Raw genomic sequence first — 14,440 nt, 5'->3', positions numbered from 1 at the left:
AAAAAAAAAAAAAAAAAAAAAAAAAAAAAAAAAAGTCACTAAAAACTAGACTTCTTGATAAATTTAAACACAGATTAAAGATTACCCCAGATGGATAGAGGATGGTCAGTAATGATAGCAAGTTAAGACACTGACTTAGTAGTAACAAGAGTGACCAAATACCCCAAATTAACCACAAGTCTGAGCCCTTCACAGGAGGAAAATAAGAGGTGAGAGCTGACAAGGAACTATCCAATGTCTTCCTTTTCTGAGCTTTATAAATAGTGAAGAGTCAACAATATCTAAAGCAGGTTAAGATAACCGTGTATAAGAGACAAGGAAAAGGAAAAGGTAGCTTTAGATGGGAGAAAGGGAGCCTTGGAAATGAGTAAAGACCAGTACTTGCAGGGCTATAGTTCTCAATAAACACAGACCCTTTTTAGGAATTTAAGCCCATGTCTGCTGGCTTACTCTGCTCCCGACACACTCTCCTGCTCATATCCATGTCTGGGATTTCATTCTCTAAATCCAGGCCCAGGTCTTTGAGCACTAGTAACATTTAGGACCCAAACATTTACAAAGATGGCTGGATTCCTACTTCTTCCTTATTCTAGGAGCTTGGAGTGCTTCCCTAGCAAAGCAAAGCAGATTGCCTAGGATTTACCAGGTGGGCGTAGCAATACTGAGCCTACAGCCCCTGCAGCTCCCTATGTTACAGGCCCTCTGCAAGGGGAACAGTTAACTGGTCCAGGTCTCACTCATGCCACTAACATCTGCCACGAAAAAACAGGGCACTGCCAGAAAGAGAAGCGCTATCCCCTCTGACTGCTCCATGTCTCACCCGGCTACTCACTCACATTCTGTGAATTTGTATCTACCTGGCCATTCTCAATTTGTCAATTCTTGTCTAATGCCCTTGTTTAAGTACTTAGGTAGTATTGCAAAAAGTGTCAGAGTGAGAAAAATCAGAGTGAGATAAATTTGCCATCATGGTCAGCTTCTGTGTTTGTTTTATTCCAAGCAAATGCACTAGAGCTTGCTTCCTATAACAGAAAACCTAAAAATCAATGCCCAAAGCCCAATAACTACAAACTCCCCTTTCCAGTAACAAAATGCCTGGAAGAGAGAAAGCCACATAAAAGGAAGCTAGAGAAAAATAGCCTCTCCCTAGAAGATTCCAATTAATGGTTGAGGGGAAGGGGGGGAGGACAATTAATAAGTAATGAACAAGAAAGAAAATCATCTTGATTACATTTATTTAGGAAACAAAGCATTATGAATGTGAGCACCTGTGTAACCAGTCTGAGTAATAACAAAATCCATTCTCATTTACAAGCTCATTCGTTCAATAAATGTTGTCTGATCATCTACCACATGCCAGGCACTGTTTCTACCACTGGAAATACAGCTGTGAACATGACAGACAGCTCCTCTCATGTAACTTACATTCTGGTGGAGGGAGAACAGACAGTCAACAAGAAGCAAACAAGAAAAATATCAAACACTTATGTTACCATGACAAAAGTAGTCACTTTAAACCAGAGAAAAGGAAGGGCCTTTCTCTTAAGTAACAGCAAAACTGAGATCTGAAATGACATGGAGTCAGTCAACTGAACGTGAGGGAAGAGTATCCCAGCCAAAGGGTACAGTTGAAGCAAAGGTCCTCTATGTGAGGAACAGAAAGGAGGTCACTGTGGCAAGAACACGGAGATCAACGGGGAGAATGCAGGAAATGTGGCTGCCAAGGCAGGCAGGTGGGGATCTGCTCAGTAAAGGCCTATAACCAGGGTAGGGAGTTTGGACCTTATTCTAAGTATGATGGTAAGCCAGAAGAGAGTGAAAGGCAGGGGAGCTACATGGTCCTTAAGAACTTATTGTGGAAAGTTGGTAGCTTATTCCAGGATGTAGATTGACTTTTGAAAAAATTTATCTGTCCCCAGAAGTTTCCAAGGGTTTCATTTCCCAAGAGACATGCTCAACTGTTTCTTAATCTATAAGTCATTGAAGATGTACTATGTCAAGGGCACTGTGCTGTTTTACATACATTATTTTATTCAAACCTCAAGCAACACTATGAGTAGATATTATCTCCATTTTACAGATGAGGACGCCAAAGTTCACAGAGGAGGGGAAATGACTTGCCCAAGACCACACAGCATGTACAAGGCAGAGCCAGGGCTGGAACCCAGGTCAGTCTGACTCGAAAGAGCCGGGGCCCCCATCCACTTTGCTCTAATGATTCCCAACCCCTTTCCATTTGGAGGGTTGGGGGAGAGACAATAGTTCTTTCGGGTGACCACTCAAACCTTCTGCTTATTGCTTTTCTTCTAACTGAAGCAGTCTCTCATATTCCCCAGTGAGGAAAAAAGATTGGGGCCTGACTCCAAATACCTTCTCCAGGAACCTTCCCTAACAAACCAAATCCATTCTCACCATTCCATGCCCTTGGCCAGCCTTTCTTGGCACCTGCGGTCCCATCCATAGCTTCTCTACTTGATTGGGTATGAAGTCTTTGAAGGTACTATAATCCTCACCATTCACTGAGCACCTACCACATACCAGGCGCATGATGTACATTATCTCATTTCATCCTAACTGCCCCAGCAGGTGGGTATCAGCATACCTTATTCAGATGAGGAAACTGAGTGACAGAAGTACTAGGACAGGGTCAAAAACTAGCAATTAGCATAAGTGGAATTCTCTTTCTTCCTACAGAATGCAGTGCACACGGCTTACTAAATGGTGAGTGAATGAAGGGACATATAAACTCATCATGGCAACCCCTACCCCCATGAATGAGGAAGAAAGCATGGACACAGGTCAGGGCCCGCACACTCTAGACCAACACATCTCATCTTCTCAGCCAATGAAGGCTCCAATTCAGAGAAAGTGAAAGACTCTGTCATTCCTCCACCCTCACTTCCACCCCCGCAGGAATCAAATACATCAAATTAACTTTCTTCAACACCTCCACCAAATACAATCCCATTACAAAGATCATTCCCCTCCCCATACCCAAGACCACTGGGGGGTATTTTATTTCACCAATTTGGTACTAAACAAATCTTTACAGAAAATACAACCCAGCTTATTTTTCATGGTCTCTTTTATGTCAACCACCTTACACGGTATTTTACAAAGGAAAAGTAGCAGCAACAATAGAGTGTTTCAAGGAACAAATAAAAGGGGCCAAGGATGTTCACTACCAGAAATGGAAACTCAGAAGGCAACAAAAAGAGAAGGCTGCTCCAAATGGTGCAGTCCTAGCAAGAAGCAGGGCTACCTAACCAAGAGCTAAGCACCCCCACCCCTAAGCCAGGAGCAAACAGGAATCAAGGCATGCTGGAGGCTAGGGGCCGCAGGAGGAGGAAGAGGCCCACAGGAAGACAAAGCATCACCAAGTGGACATCTGATCGGGATCCTCTCTAGGGGACTCCTTGTTTTACTGAAGCATGACCACACAGAACAGCAGAAAAAAGTGACCACAGGGACTTCCCTGGTGGCGCAATGGTTAAGAATCTGCCTGCCAATGCAGGGGACACGGGTTCAAGCCCTGGTCCAGGAAGATCCCACATGCCGCGGAGCAACTAAGCCTGTGCGCCACAACTACTGAGCCCGCGCTCTAGAGCCCACGAGCCACAACTACTGAGCCCGTGTGCCACAACGACTGAAGCCCACGCACCTAGAGCCCATGCTCCACAACAAGAGAAGTCACTGCAATGAGAAGCCCGTGCACCACAATGAAGGGTAGCCCCTGCTCGCCACAACTAGAGAAAGCCCGCGCGCCACAACAAAGACCCAATGCAGCCAAAAAAAAAAAAAAAAAAAGTGACCACAAAACTGAGCACCTCAAAGCCAGGACATCTTTATGCCACGCCCAGCATGGAAAACAAACAAAATTAGCCAAATAAATCATTTGGCTAATAAAAGTTACCACTTTTTAGTCATCATTTACGTTGTGAAGGAAGCTAAGCACCTTTCATATAGTCTCACCAATACTTCACAACAACTACCCTGTGAGGTGGAAACTTATTATTATTTCCCAGTTAGAGCTAAGAAAACTATGGGTCAGAGAAGTCAAGTAACTTGTCCAAGATCACACAGCTTATAAGTAGTGAAGCAGAGATTCTAACTAAGGTCTGCTCAATTGCAAGGGTCATGCTCCTAACTACTATATGCAGCATGCCCTTCCATCTGAGTAAGTGAAAGGAGCAGTGGCCAAGGCTACAAGTACTGCTGAGGAAGGGCTGTGATCTAGGGTCTGGAACCACCTACCATGCACCTAACTCTTGGTCTGACAGCGTGTGACTCTGACCCAGGCTTCTTTATACCACAGGTTCCTCCTGCATCTCAGTCTTCCTGGCTACACAGTGGGAAGAATGACTACAGCACATTTCCAGCCCTCCAGACACTGGCTGCTGCCAAGAGAGAACATGTGCACACCTGCATCAACCAGAATTGAGTGGTATACAAACTGCAGGTGCTGGCTTTGCTAACTTGGCACATCACATGTCAGGGAGGTGCCCATGTCAGTGGCTTAAGCGGTACAAGGTGAAAGGGGTAGCCCTTGCTCAGTAGTGACAACCAACACAGAGATGGCAAGACAGCAGGTTACAAAGTGCTTTGTTGCTGTCACATGTTAACAAGCGACAGGCATGAAACCTCCAGGCCTTTTTCTGGGAAGATGGAAAAATGCCAAATGCCAGTACTCTGAGCTACCACGTCTGCTGAGTGGCCAGGTGGCCCCAACAACACACTGATGGTGGGCACTGAGAGAGGACTTGACTCAGGAGGAACAAGGCAACATGGCATGGGGTCAATCTCAAGATTACCATTTAGCTGACTGAAGGAAAACAAGTAACCTATTACAGTAATGTTCCTTTTCTGGTCTTCATTCTCACTCTCAAAACCCATCCAATGTTCCATCTAACAGAGTGATCTGTTCATAGTGCAAATTCAATCATCTCACCACCACAACCACGACTAACAACCCTCCAAAGGACCCTTCTAGAATACAAAATGCCTTGCCATGGCTGAACAGGCCTGCCCTTGCCAACCCCTCCAACCCGACCCTGTACCCATCTCCTCTCACTCTCTGTGCTCTGGCCACGTTTTATTTCAGTTCCCCATAGAAGTCATGCTTCTTTGCTCCCCACCCCCGCCCCCCCAGGAGGCTTTGTAAACATTGGGCCCTCAACCTGAAATGCTCTTCAACCTCATGTCACTTTGCTTAGTAAACATCTGTTTGTTCTTCACAATTTAACTCAAACATCATTTCCTCAAGGAAGCTTTCCCTGATACCCTCTTAACACCAGGATCAAGTCAAATCCCGTCAAATATTCTCATGGTACCACATTCCTTTCTTTCCACACATTTATTATAATCATAATTTTACATTTATGTATATGATTATAATTTGATTTGAGGTCTATATTCCTCAATACTTTAAGCAGGAACTGTATATGACTTGGTCACAAGTGTATCTCAGGGCTTACTATAGTGTCTGGAATGTAACAGACACTATATATATGTTTACTGACTGAAAGAAAAATTCAGAGAGAAGGAAAATGAAGCTCTGTCCAAAGCAAAATGGTTCTGCTTAGAGAAGCTGTTCTCCTCTTGTGACCTTAAGACAAACTATTCTTCCCCTTCCCCCTTCCTCTTCCCAAATTTCTTCCAGAAGTTACTTTCTATATCCTGCCATGGTAGCCATAGTGATAAGCTGGCCTACAGCCAAAAATAGACTAAAAAGATATCACCTTGTCTGAGTACTCCAGGCTTCCAAAATAAAAGTCCACAGCAAAAGCCCAGGCATATAGAAATATAATAACCTTTACCCAGTAGAGACTGAGCCAAACAACTAGCAGCCTCTGCAAAACAAGTACTTCCCAAGGCAGGCAGTGCCCCCACGTGACCCACCCAAAGGAAAAAGGGGAAAGGAGCAAGGCTGCAGGCAACTGAGGCAGAAGCAGGGATACCATTCCCTGAAGGGATTTTAAACCCTATCTTTTACTCCCTGGATGAAGCAGAGATGTGCCCAAACATGAAATATCAAAAGTCTCCCTGAGAGGCAGCTTCAAAGTAGGTCTACAGATTGTTGCTCAGAGAAGCAACACCAGGGCCTGAAGAAACTCACATAAATCTCTAATTGAGGCCAAAATCCCTTTTAGAAGCAGGAGGGTCTTGTCCTTGCCCTTCTACTCTTTAGGATAGGCAGGTGGGGGTGGGGTGAAGGAAGCAGAAGCATTTACTGAGCTCTACTTAGTGGCAGGCATAGTGATAGGTACTTCAGAGACAGGGCTGTTAGTGAAAAACAAATGAGACATAGATGAGCACATACAAAGTCAGGCAGGTGAGGCTCAGGGAGGTTAAACTTGTCCAACAGCTAACTAGTGGCAAGGTCAGGAGCAAACCCAGGTCTGCCTGAATCCAAACACTCTTTTCTCCTACCCCAGTGCTGTCTTTGTGGGTCATCTCTGCTCCAGCTCATCTCCAGCTCTGCTCCTCACACCTTCACCATCACCTTCCTATCCAGAGTGGGAATGCAGCTCCAGCAAGCTCTCTGGGTAAGGAGAGGGTGACTTCTGCAAGCACAGCCTCAATTAGTATGTACACATAAATGAGGTACACCCCACCCCCCAGGTATGGAATATATTTCACAGTAGGGAGTAGAGCTCATCACCTGTAGCTAAGAAGATGAGGCTGGATTTTCTGAAAATCCCAAATGGGCCCATAGGGATGAAGTCTCTCTGCCTTTCCTAGAACCCACTGCTGCTGGGTGCTAGGATGGTAAAACTTAAACCTAAGGATGGTGTATGCTCCATCACACCATGAGAAAGACAGTACCTTTAAGGCAGACAACCCTAGCTGAAGTTTCCATAGCCCCTCTAGCTATGCAGAGAGGGTAGCAACTCAATACCTGAATCATTCACATCCACACGGCATCTCTTACAAGATTAAGCACCCATTCCCTGTGCTATAGTTCAAGGTTAACCCTTCCCTTGCACTCATTACAGGATCTGCCTCATATCAAATGCTATGCCAGCTGATTATTATGGTAACTATTATGCCATTATAATAACATTATTGCACTTTTTTCCTGCACTTAACATCTGTTGGCTGATAGGTTTAACTGGTACATAAGCAATAATTACTCAGTGCTCTCTCCTTTCCAACCGAGCCTCTAATGTTAAAGCTAAATCCAACTGCAGCAAATGCCCAGCCCCAGCAGCAGTGGGAAACATGGCTCATGTGGGCTCAACCACCATATTTCCAGCGGTCACAGTACCAGAAACAGAGGCTCTGCTAGGTCCCTAATTGTTGACACACTCCCCCATTCCTGGGAAGGTGATGGAATTTGGGGGAAACACCAAGCAGCAAGCAATTTATTGTTGAAAACCCCTACAGGGTCAGAGGAATCGTGTAGAGGCCTCAGTACTGCAGAGGGACAAGCAGTACCAAATCACAATGCTACACACCACAGCAAGAGAAGGAGGAAAGGAAAATGCATTTCTCCACTGGGAGCTCTCAAATAAATGGTTCCCACAGAGCCATTCTGCCTGCTTCCCTATACACACTTCTTGGCAACTGCTGGTAAATTGGCAACAGAAAGAGGAAGAGGGAACAGAGGGCTATCTTCAGGCCCCATTTTGAAGCTAAGAAATCCGTCAACCTGGCTGCTGGGGCTTCTTCATGCAGAGCCCACTAGGGGCCAGGATGCAGCCTGGAGTCCGAAATGGAGAAGCAAGACCCACTTCCGGTCAGCCAAAGCCCCTGACACAGTATATATACATGACTATATATGTCACGCTATATATGACAAAGTAGAGAAAGATGTGAGATTCTATGACTACAGAATATCAATATGCCTGAATTACACATTAGCCTTATTAAAGAAAAGGCAACCCATAGCGAGGCTGCATAAAAAACACATGATAAAACAAACCCCACCAGGAGACCAGGGCTGCCCCTCTTTGTTCTCTACCCTGTAATACACAGGGCTCTTTTTTTTTTTTTTTTTTTTTTTTTTTAAAAGGCAGAGAGGGGGCGGAAGGTTATTTGAATTTAAATTACCCATGAATACTATAATCTGTGTGCAAGGAGAAAAGGAACATTCAAGAGTGCCAAGCGCAGGCCTTTGGGACATGTGTGGCCGAGGCAGTAGTAGCCCACAGGGCGTTCTCCTTCAGCCTCAGCTTGCTACTACTCTCATCACTTGGGAGCAAGCAAGCCAGCAGGCATGGCCCAGGCAGCACAAAGGGGCACTGTCTCCTAGATCTAGGGATAAGATTGTCCTCTCAGAAGGAAATTAGTATGAAGCAACAAAAAATGCACAAGACCAGTCATCCACAGAAGTAACCCATCTGAGAAGGGAGTTTGGAAAGGTGTTTCTGTCTCACCACTATATTCTCATGGCCAAGCAGTACCTGACACATAGTGGGTGCTCAGCAAAAAACTGTAGATTCGGGGCTTCCCTGGTGGCACACTGGTTAAGAATCCGCCTGCCAATGCAGGGGACACGGGTTTGAGCCCTGGTCCGGGAAGATCCCACATGCTGCGGAACAACTAAGCCCATGCACCACAACTACTGAGCCCGCGTGCTGAAACTACTGAAGCCTGTGCACCTAGAGCCCGTGTTCCACAACAAGAGAAGTCACCGCAATGAGAAGCCCACGCACCGCAATGAAGAATAGCCCCCACTCGCCACAACTAGAGAAAGCCCATGCGCAGCAACGAAGACCCAACGCAGACAAAAATAAATAAATACATAAATTTATCTTTTAAAAAAACCAAAACTGGGCTTCCCTGGTGGTGCAGTGGTTGAGAATCCGCCTGCCGATGCAGGGGACACGGGTTCGTGCCCCGTTCCGGGAAGATCCCACATAACCGCGGGGCAGCTGGGCCCGGGGGAGCCTGCGCGTCCGGAGCCTGTGCTCCGCAACAGGAGAGGCCACAACAGTGAGAGTCCCGCGTACCACCAAAAAAAAAAAAAAAAAAAAAAAACCAAAACTGTAGATTCAATGGTAGCCAGAAAGCCTCCTTAGGTTGGAACAGATTGAGGAAAACTAGAACCTAGTTGTTCCTACTGTAACTGTGGTAAAAGAATGACTGTGGTCTGCAAAGGATACATAAAAGGGAATCTAGAGAATAAAAATGAATCTCTCTCCAATACATGCCTGGTGCCTGAACAGACTGACAAGTGTATTTTGCTCAGAATACAGATATAGCCCTAGAAGGACAATGCTGCAAGGAAAGAAGAGGAGAGGGAAGGAGACAGGGGAATAAATAGGACAAAATATTTACTGAGTGCTTACTATATACATATCTGAAAACTCCAGGGGGGGTTTACAAATGAAGAAATAGGAGCAGAGAGGTTAAATAATTCATCTCAAGTCTCAAAGCTAGTATACGGTTTGAATCCGGGTCTATTTTATCTACAACCAAGAGCTTTCCACGATTCTTCACCTTGACTTCCTCCAGAGCTGAGTTGGCTCCCAGCTCACCTTTCCTATAGTGGAGACAATACTCCTACCTGTGCACACAAATCAACTTGGTAGTCATGTTTCTCAGAGTTAATTAGTTAACTGAAACTGTGGCTTGATGGTCTCATGAATTTCATATGCTTAAGAGAGCCCACTGGAACTTAAACCTGAGTGAACTAGCTGAGTTTCCAGACCTACAAAGCTGCCAACCAGTGAGGCCTTGACTAAGCCATCAGCTGGTACATATCTCTATAACAACTCTCTTCAGCATAGCACAGGTTACGGCTAGGTGAATAAAGATAACCTGAGCATGATCTCTGCATGCCCCCAATAAGTTCTCTTCAGAGATTGCAAAGGAGGTACCAGGAGCCTCTCCCACTCTGAGCTGTGTCAGTAATGCACAGAATTCTCTTTGAAGGTAACCTTATTCTGATTTAAGTAAGAATAGAAAAGAAAAAAGTCAAAGATTTCTGCTTAGTTCTTAGAAGCAGTTGAGCCTTCCCTCCATGGTGCTCACTGCCTCTCTGGAGCTTCCAGAGACCTTCCACACCCATCACACCAGGGGAAGCAGACTGGAAAGGGTAAGATGATTTTTTTTTATTATTATTTATTTATTTATTTTTGGCTGCATTGGGTCTTCGTTGCTGCGCGGGGGCTTTCTCTGGTTGCGGTGAGTAGGGTACACTACTCTTTGTTGTGGTGTGCGCAGGGACTTCTCATTGCAGTGGCTTCTCTTGTTGTGGAGCACGGGCTCTAGGCTTGCGGGCTTCAATAGCTGTGGCACGCGGGCTCAGTAGCTGTGGCTCCCGGGCTCTAGAGCACAGGCTCAGTAGTTGTGGCGCACGGGCTTAGTTGCTCCAAGGCATGCAGGATCTTCCTGGACCAGGGATGGAACCTGTGTCCCCTGCATTGGCAGGAGGATTCTTAACCACTGTGCCACCAGGGAAGTCCCAGGGTAAAATGATTTCCAATGCTGTATTCTGAAGAGACCAGTGGTGAGGATCAGCCAGTGTTTCTAATGGAAGTGAATACCCTGGACAAACTCAGGGGAAACTAAGAAGTACTAAAACACACTGTCTCTCAGGGTTGTCTGTTTATTTTGCCTCCTGTATGAGGGTTTTCATCAGTTAAAATTGTTTTTTTCAATGCTTAGGGAAGCTGACGATTCACCCAGGTGCACAACAGCTGCTGGGAAGACCGTGGGAAGGGACCACCTGGCAAAGGCAGGCTGTGTATGGTGAGGAGGGTCTCCCAGGGCACTCCCAGGGCGTGCCCTACATGCCAAACCATGTTGTCAGGATATTAATCCAAACCCATCTTGCACACTTTAAATGTTTACTCTCTCAGGGACGTGGAGCATTAAATTATATCCAAGGACTACATGAGTCCTTCCAATTCTATTCCATACTTACTTCTTTGCTCAAAAGATTTGTAACCTGGAAACAAAGCCCTCTGCCTAATAGCAGCAATAACACTCAGCAAAGAACACAAAACCAGACTGTCAAATCAAGCTTCCCTAAAAGGTACTGCCCCAATGGAGCCTTAATTTCTAGCCCTATCTAGGAAATGGAGAAACCTACTACTGACCCCTTTTTTCCAAAGACAGGCCTATGTAATGGAGATTGCTAAAGAGGGAAAAGCTAGAGCCAAAGAGGAAAGAGAAAACACCACAGCTCCACCCCCTGCCCCTACTGCAACAGCTCTGAAAACCTGTAAGAGAATTCCAAAAAGAGAAGACTACCTCACTGCCATAAGAACTTAGAGCAAGGGGCATGAAGGTAAACTAAGGCTACCCGGAACAGTCACAGCTCTACCCTGACGAGCTATATGGCCCCAAGTAAGTCATTCAGACTCCCCAAACCTCAATTTTTCACCTCTATAAAATGGGGGTGTTGTAAGGATCAGATAAAACAATGTATCCAAAAGCCCTTTAAAGACAGTAAAATGTTGAACGCACTTTAGGCCTGATTGTCATTCTAAGACCCCTAAGTGAGAAACCCTAAAACACTTCTGGGGACCAGAGAAGCAAGGCTGCCACCTCTGAGAGGCAATCTACAGTGACTGGCTCTAGGTGTTTACAGAGAAACCCATGCTTCAGGACTAAAGAGAGAACAGAGAATGTGAAGAGGAGATCAAACTTAGGCTTGCTCAGGTACATTTAAAAAAATAACAATATATGTACATGGTTCAAATTAAAGAAAGCACACAAAGGTATACAATGAAAAGTCAGTCTCCCTCCTCTCCTGTTCTCCAGCCACACAGGGGGTCTCACCAGAGACAACCACTCTTTTCAGTTTCTCATGTATTCTTCCAGATATTCCAATCAGCTAGTTTCTACCGCAGATGAGGATACCACTGGTGGCAACACTTTCAGACCCACAAGTAATAACAAGCAGTAAGCACTGCCATGGGCCCTTAGAGACTATGAAAAGAACAGGACAGCCAAAGGAAAGATAATGCCCTCTAAGAGGCTCCATAGAGGTACAGATTTCCTTCTGGCTATTATACTGCTTTGCCCCTTGGCTGACCACATTTAGGCAATGATTTTGTACAATATATTTCCCTTTCGGTTGTGCTTGCTCATCCAGAACCCCTTCTCAGAGAAGCCATTAACAGGAATGGTCTCTGGGACTTCACACTGTACCAGCCTGACCACCAGGCCCTTAGAAGTCGACAGAAGCAAGAACAACCATCAAACCTGCCTCAGCCGAGGCTGGGCAAAAAGAGCAAAAATCACATATGTCCCCAGGACATCATCTTTCTGGGGACAGAATATAAGGGAGGATGAAGTCCAGACTGTGCATGGTCTCTGCAGGACTCAGCTCAAGAAACTAAGTCACTACCCACAGAAAGTCACAAGATGCTCTCAACCCAAGCTAGGCTTTCACCAAAACTCCCTCAAAAGCTTTCAGGGCTTCCCTGGTGGCGCAGTGGTTGAGAGTCTGCCTGCCGACGCAGGGGACACGGGTTTGTGCCCCGGTCCAGGAGGATCCCACATGCCGCGGAGCAGCTGGGCCCGTGAGCCATGGCCGCTGAGCCTGTGCGTCCAGAGCCTGTGCTCCGCAACGGGAGAGGCCACAGCAGTGAGAGACCCACGTACCCCCCCACACACACACACACACACACGCTTTCAGATTATGCCCTCCCCTCCCTTTCTTCTTCCACAGGGAACTTAAATGTGTGAAATTTCAGCCTCTACCCAAAGGTCACAAATGGATAGTGTATAGGTCAAATCTATACCACAGATGTGCTTTGGTAGTCCTTGGGGATTTCACATTAAAATCTGGATTTCTAGCTTCTCTTGTAATATGAGATGAGGAGGCCACTAAAGCCACACTCACCCATGGCAATAATGGGCTGAGTAGCAGCTGTCCCCCATGGAGCTCATAAGCGCTCCGGTTTGACACAGCCCAACATTCCCTGCTGCCTCACACTGTTTCTGACCTGGCCCTGGAACATCTTTGAGTTGGAGACCCCTGGCCAGTGAGTGACAGAGAAGGCTGATGAACTGGTAGACAGAGAGGAACTGACCAAATGGCTGGATTCCTGGATTCAAAAGCATGTATTAAACACCCTCTATGTGCCAGGAATTGTGCTGGGGGCTGGGTACACAAAGAAGAAGAATGAGGGATGCAGTTTCTGCCCTCTGAGAATTTCTAATCAAGTTGGGAAGATAAGACTTACTCTAAAGAATCAGACTGTTTCACACAAAGGGCTCTGGGAGTTGAGTGTGCCAGACTCACTGTGATTAGGGATCAAGCAATATTTCAGGGAAGCACTGAGATTTGAACAGAACTGTTAATCATTTCTCAGGCATTCATGTATTCATTCATTCAACAAGCATTTATGGTGTCCATGTTACACTCAGCATTATGCTGGAGACAAAATAAAGCAAGCCCATGTCCATGAGATGCTCATACAATAAGAGACACAGCAATGAACTAGGATAAAATATGCTGAATTCTATAATCAAAGTGTTGCTATGGGGGCTTCCCTGGCGGCGCAGTGGTTGAGAGTCTGCCTACCAATGCAGGGGACACGGGTTCGAGCCCTGGTCTGGGAGGATCCCACATGCCGCGGAGCAACTGGGCCCGTGAGCCACAACTACTGAGCCTGTGCGTCTGGAGCCTGTGCTCCGCAACAAGAGATGCCGCGACAGTGAGGGGCCCGCGCACCGCGATGAAGAGTGGCCCCCGCTCGCTGCAACTAGAGAAAGCCCTCGCACAGAAACGAAGACCCAACACAGCCAAAAATAAATAAATAAATTAATTTTTTTTAAAAAAAGTGTTGCTAGGGGGATACAGATGAGTAGGTATCAGGCAAGGCTGACTGAAGAAGGTGGATCTGCAGCATAAAGTAGGAAACTAAGCAGAGAGTACTCTGGACAAAAGAACTGGCAGAGACGAAAACATGCGGAATGATTACAGGACCACGTGGATCAGTTTACCAGGAGCAAAGGGTACTTGCAACGGTACAGGATATAATTAAAGTGGTAGGACAGGGATACACCGTGATAAGCATGAACACCAGGACAACTGATACATATGCAATTTATTTAGCAGCCAGTAAGTGCCACTGAAAGCTTCTAAACATGAGTGTTCTCCAATCAGCACTGTATTTAGGAAGACCCTAACGGGCAGTGGTACACAATGTCCTGGAGAAAGCCTAAGGAAAAGACAGGAGGAGGCTCCTATAAAAACTCAGGTACAGGGCTTCCCTGGTAGCACAGTGGTTGAGAATCTGCCTGCTAATGCAGGGGACACGGGTTCGAGCCCTGGTCTGGGAGGATCCCACATGCCGCGGAGCAACTAGGCCTGTGAGCCACAACTACTGAGCCTGTGCGTCTGGAACCTGTGCTCCGCAACAAGAGAGGCTACGATAGTAAGAGGCCCGTGCACCGCGATGAAGAGTGACCCCCGCTTGCCACAACTAGAGAAAGCCCTCGCACAGAAACGAAGACCCAACACAGCAAAAATAAA

The 14,440-nt window shown here is 46.1% G+C and overlaps 1 protein-coding gene across 5 annotated transcripts in view; it reads right to left on the bottom strand.

Annotated features, from left to right (window-relative positions):
* Positions 1 to 14,440, bottom strand: part of SIL1 (SIL1 nucleotide exchange factor) — a 248,443-nt gene that overhangs the window by 217,462 nt on the left and 16,541 nt on the right. For 2 of the 5 annotated variants that reach the window (XM_028493285.2, XM_055086792.1), the window contains exon 2: positions 6,430 to 6,563. The exons of the other annotated variants lie outside the window; for them this stretch is intronic. The gene's annotated coding sequence lies outside the window, so the exon portion shown is untranslated. The remainder of the gene's footprint in view (positions 1 to 6,429; positions 6,564 to 14,440) is intronic. 5 annotated transcript variants of the gene reach the window in all.

The sequence above is a fragment of the Physeter macrocephalus genome, chromosome 8, assembly GCF_002837175.3.
Source record: "Physeter macrocephalus isolate SW-GA chromosome 8, ASM283717v5, whole genome shotgun sequence".
In the NCBI taxonomy this organism is placed as follows: domain Eukaryota; kingdom Metazoa; phylum Chordata; class Mammalia; order Artiodactyla; family Physeteridae; genus Physeter; species Physeter macrocephalus.
The sequence above is the reverse complement of the archived record's forward strand: the minus strand, read 5'-3'. Positions and strand labels throughout refer to the sequence as shown.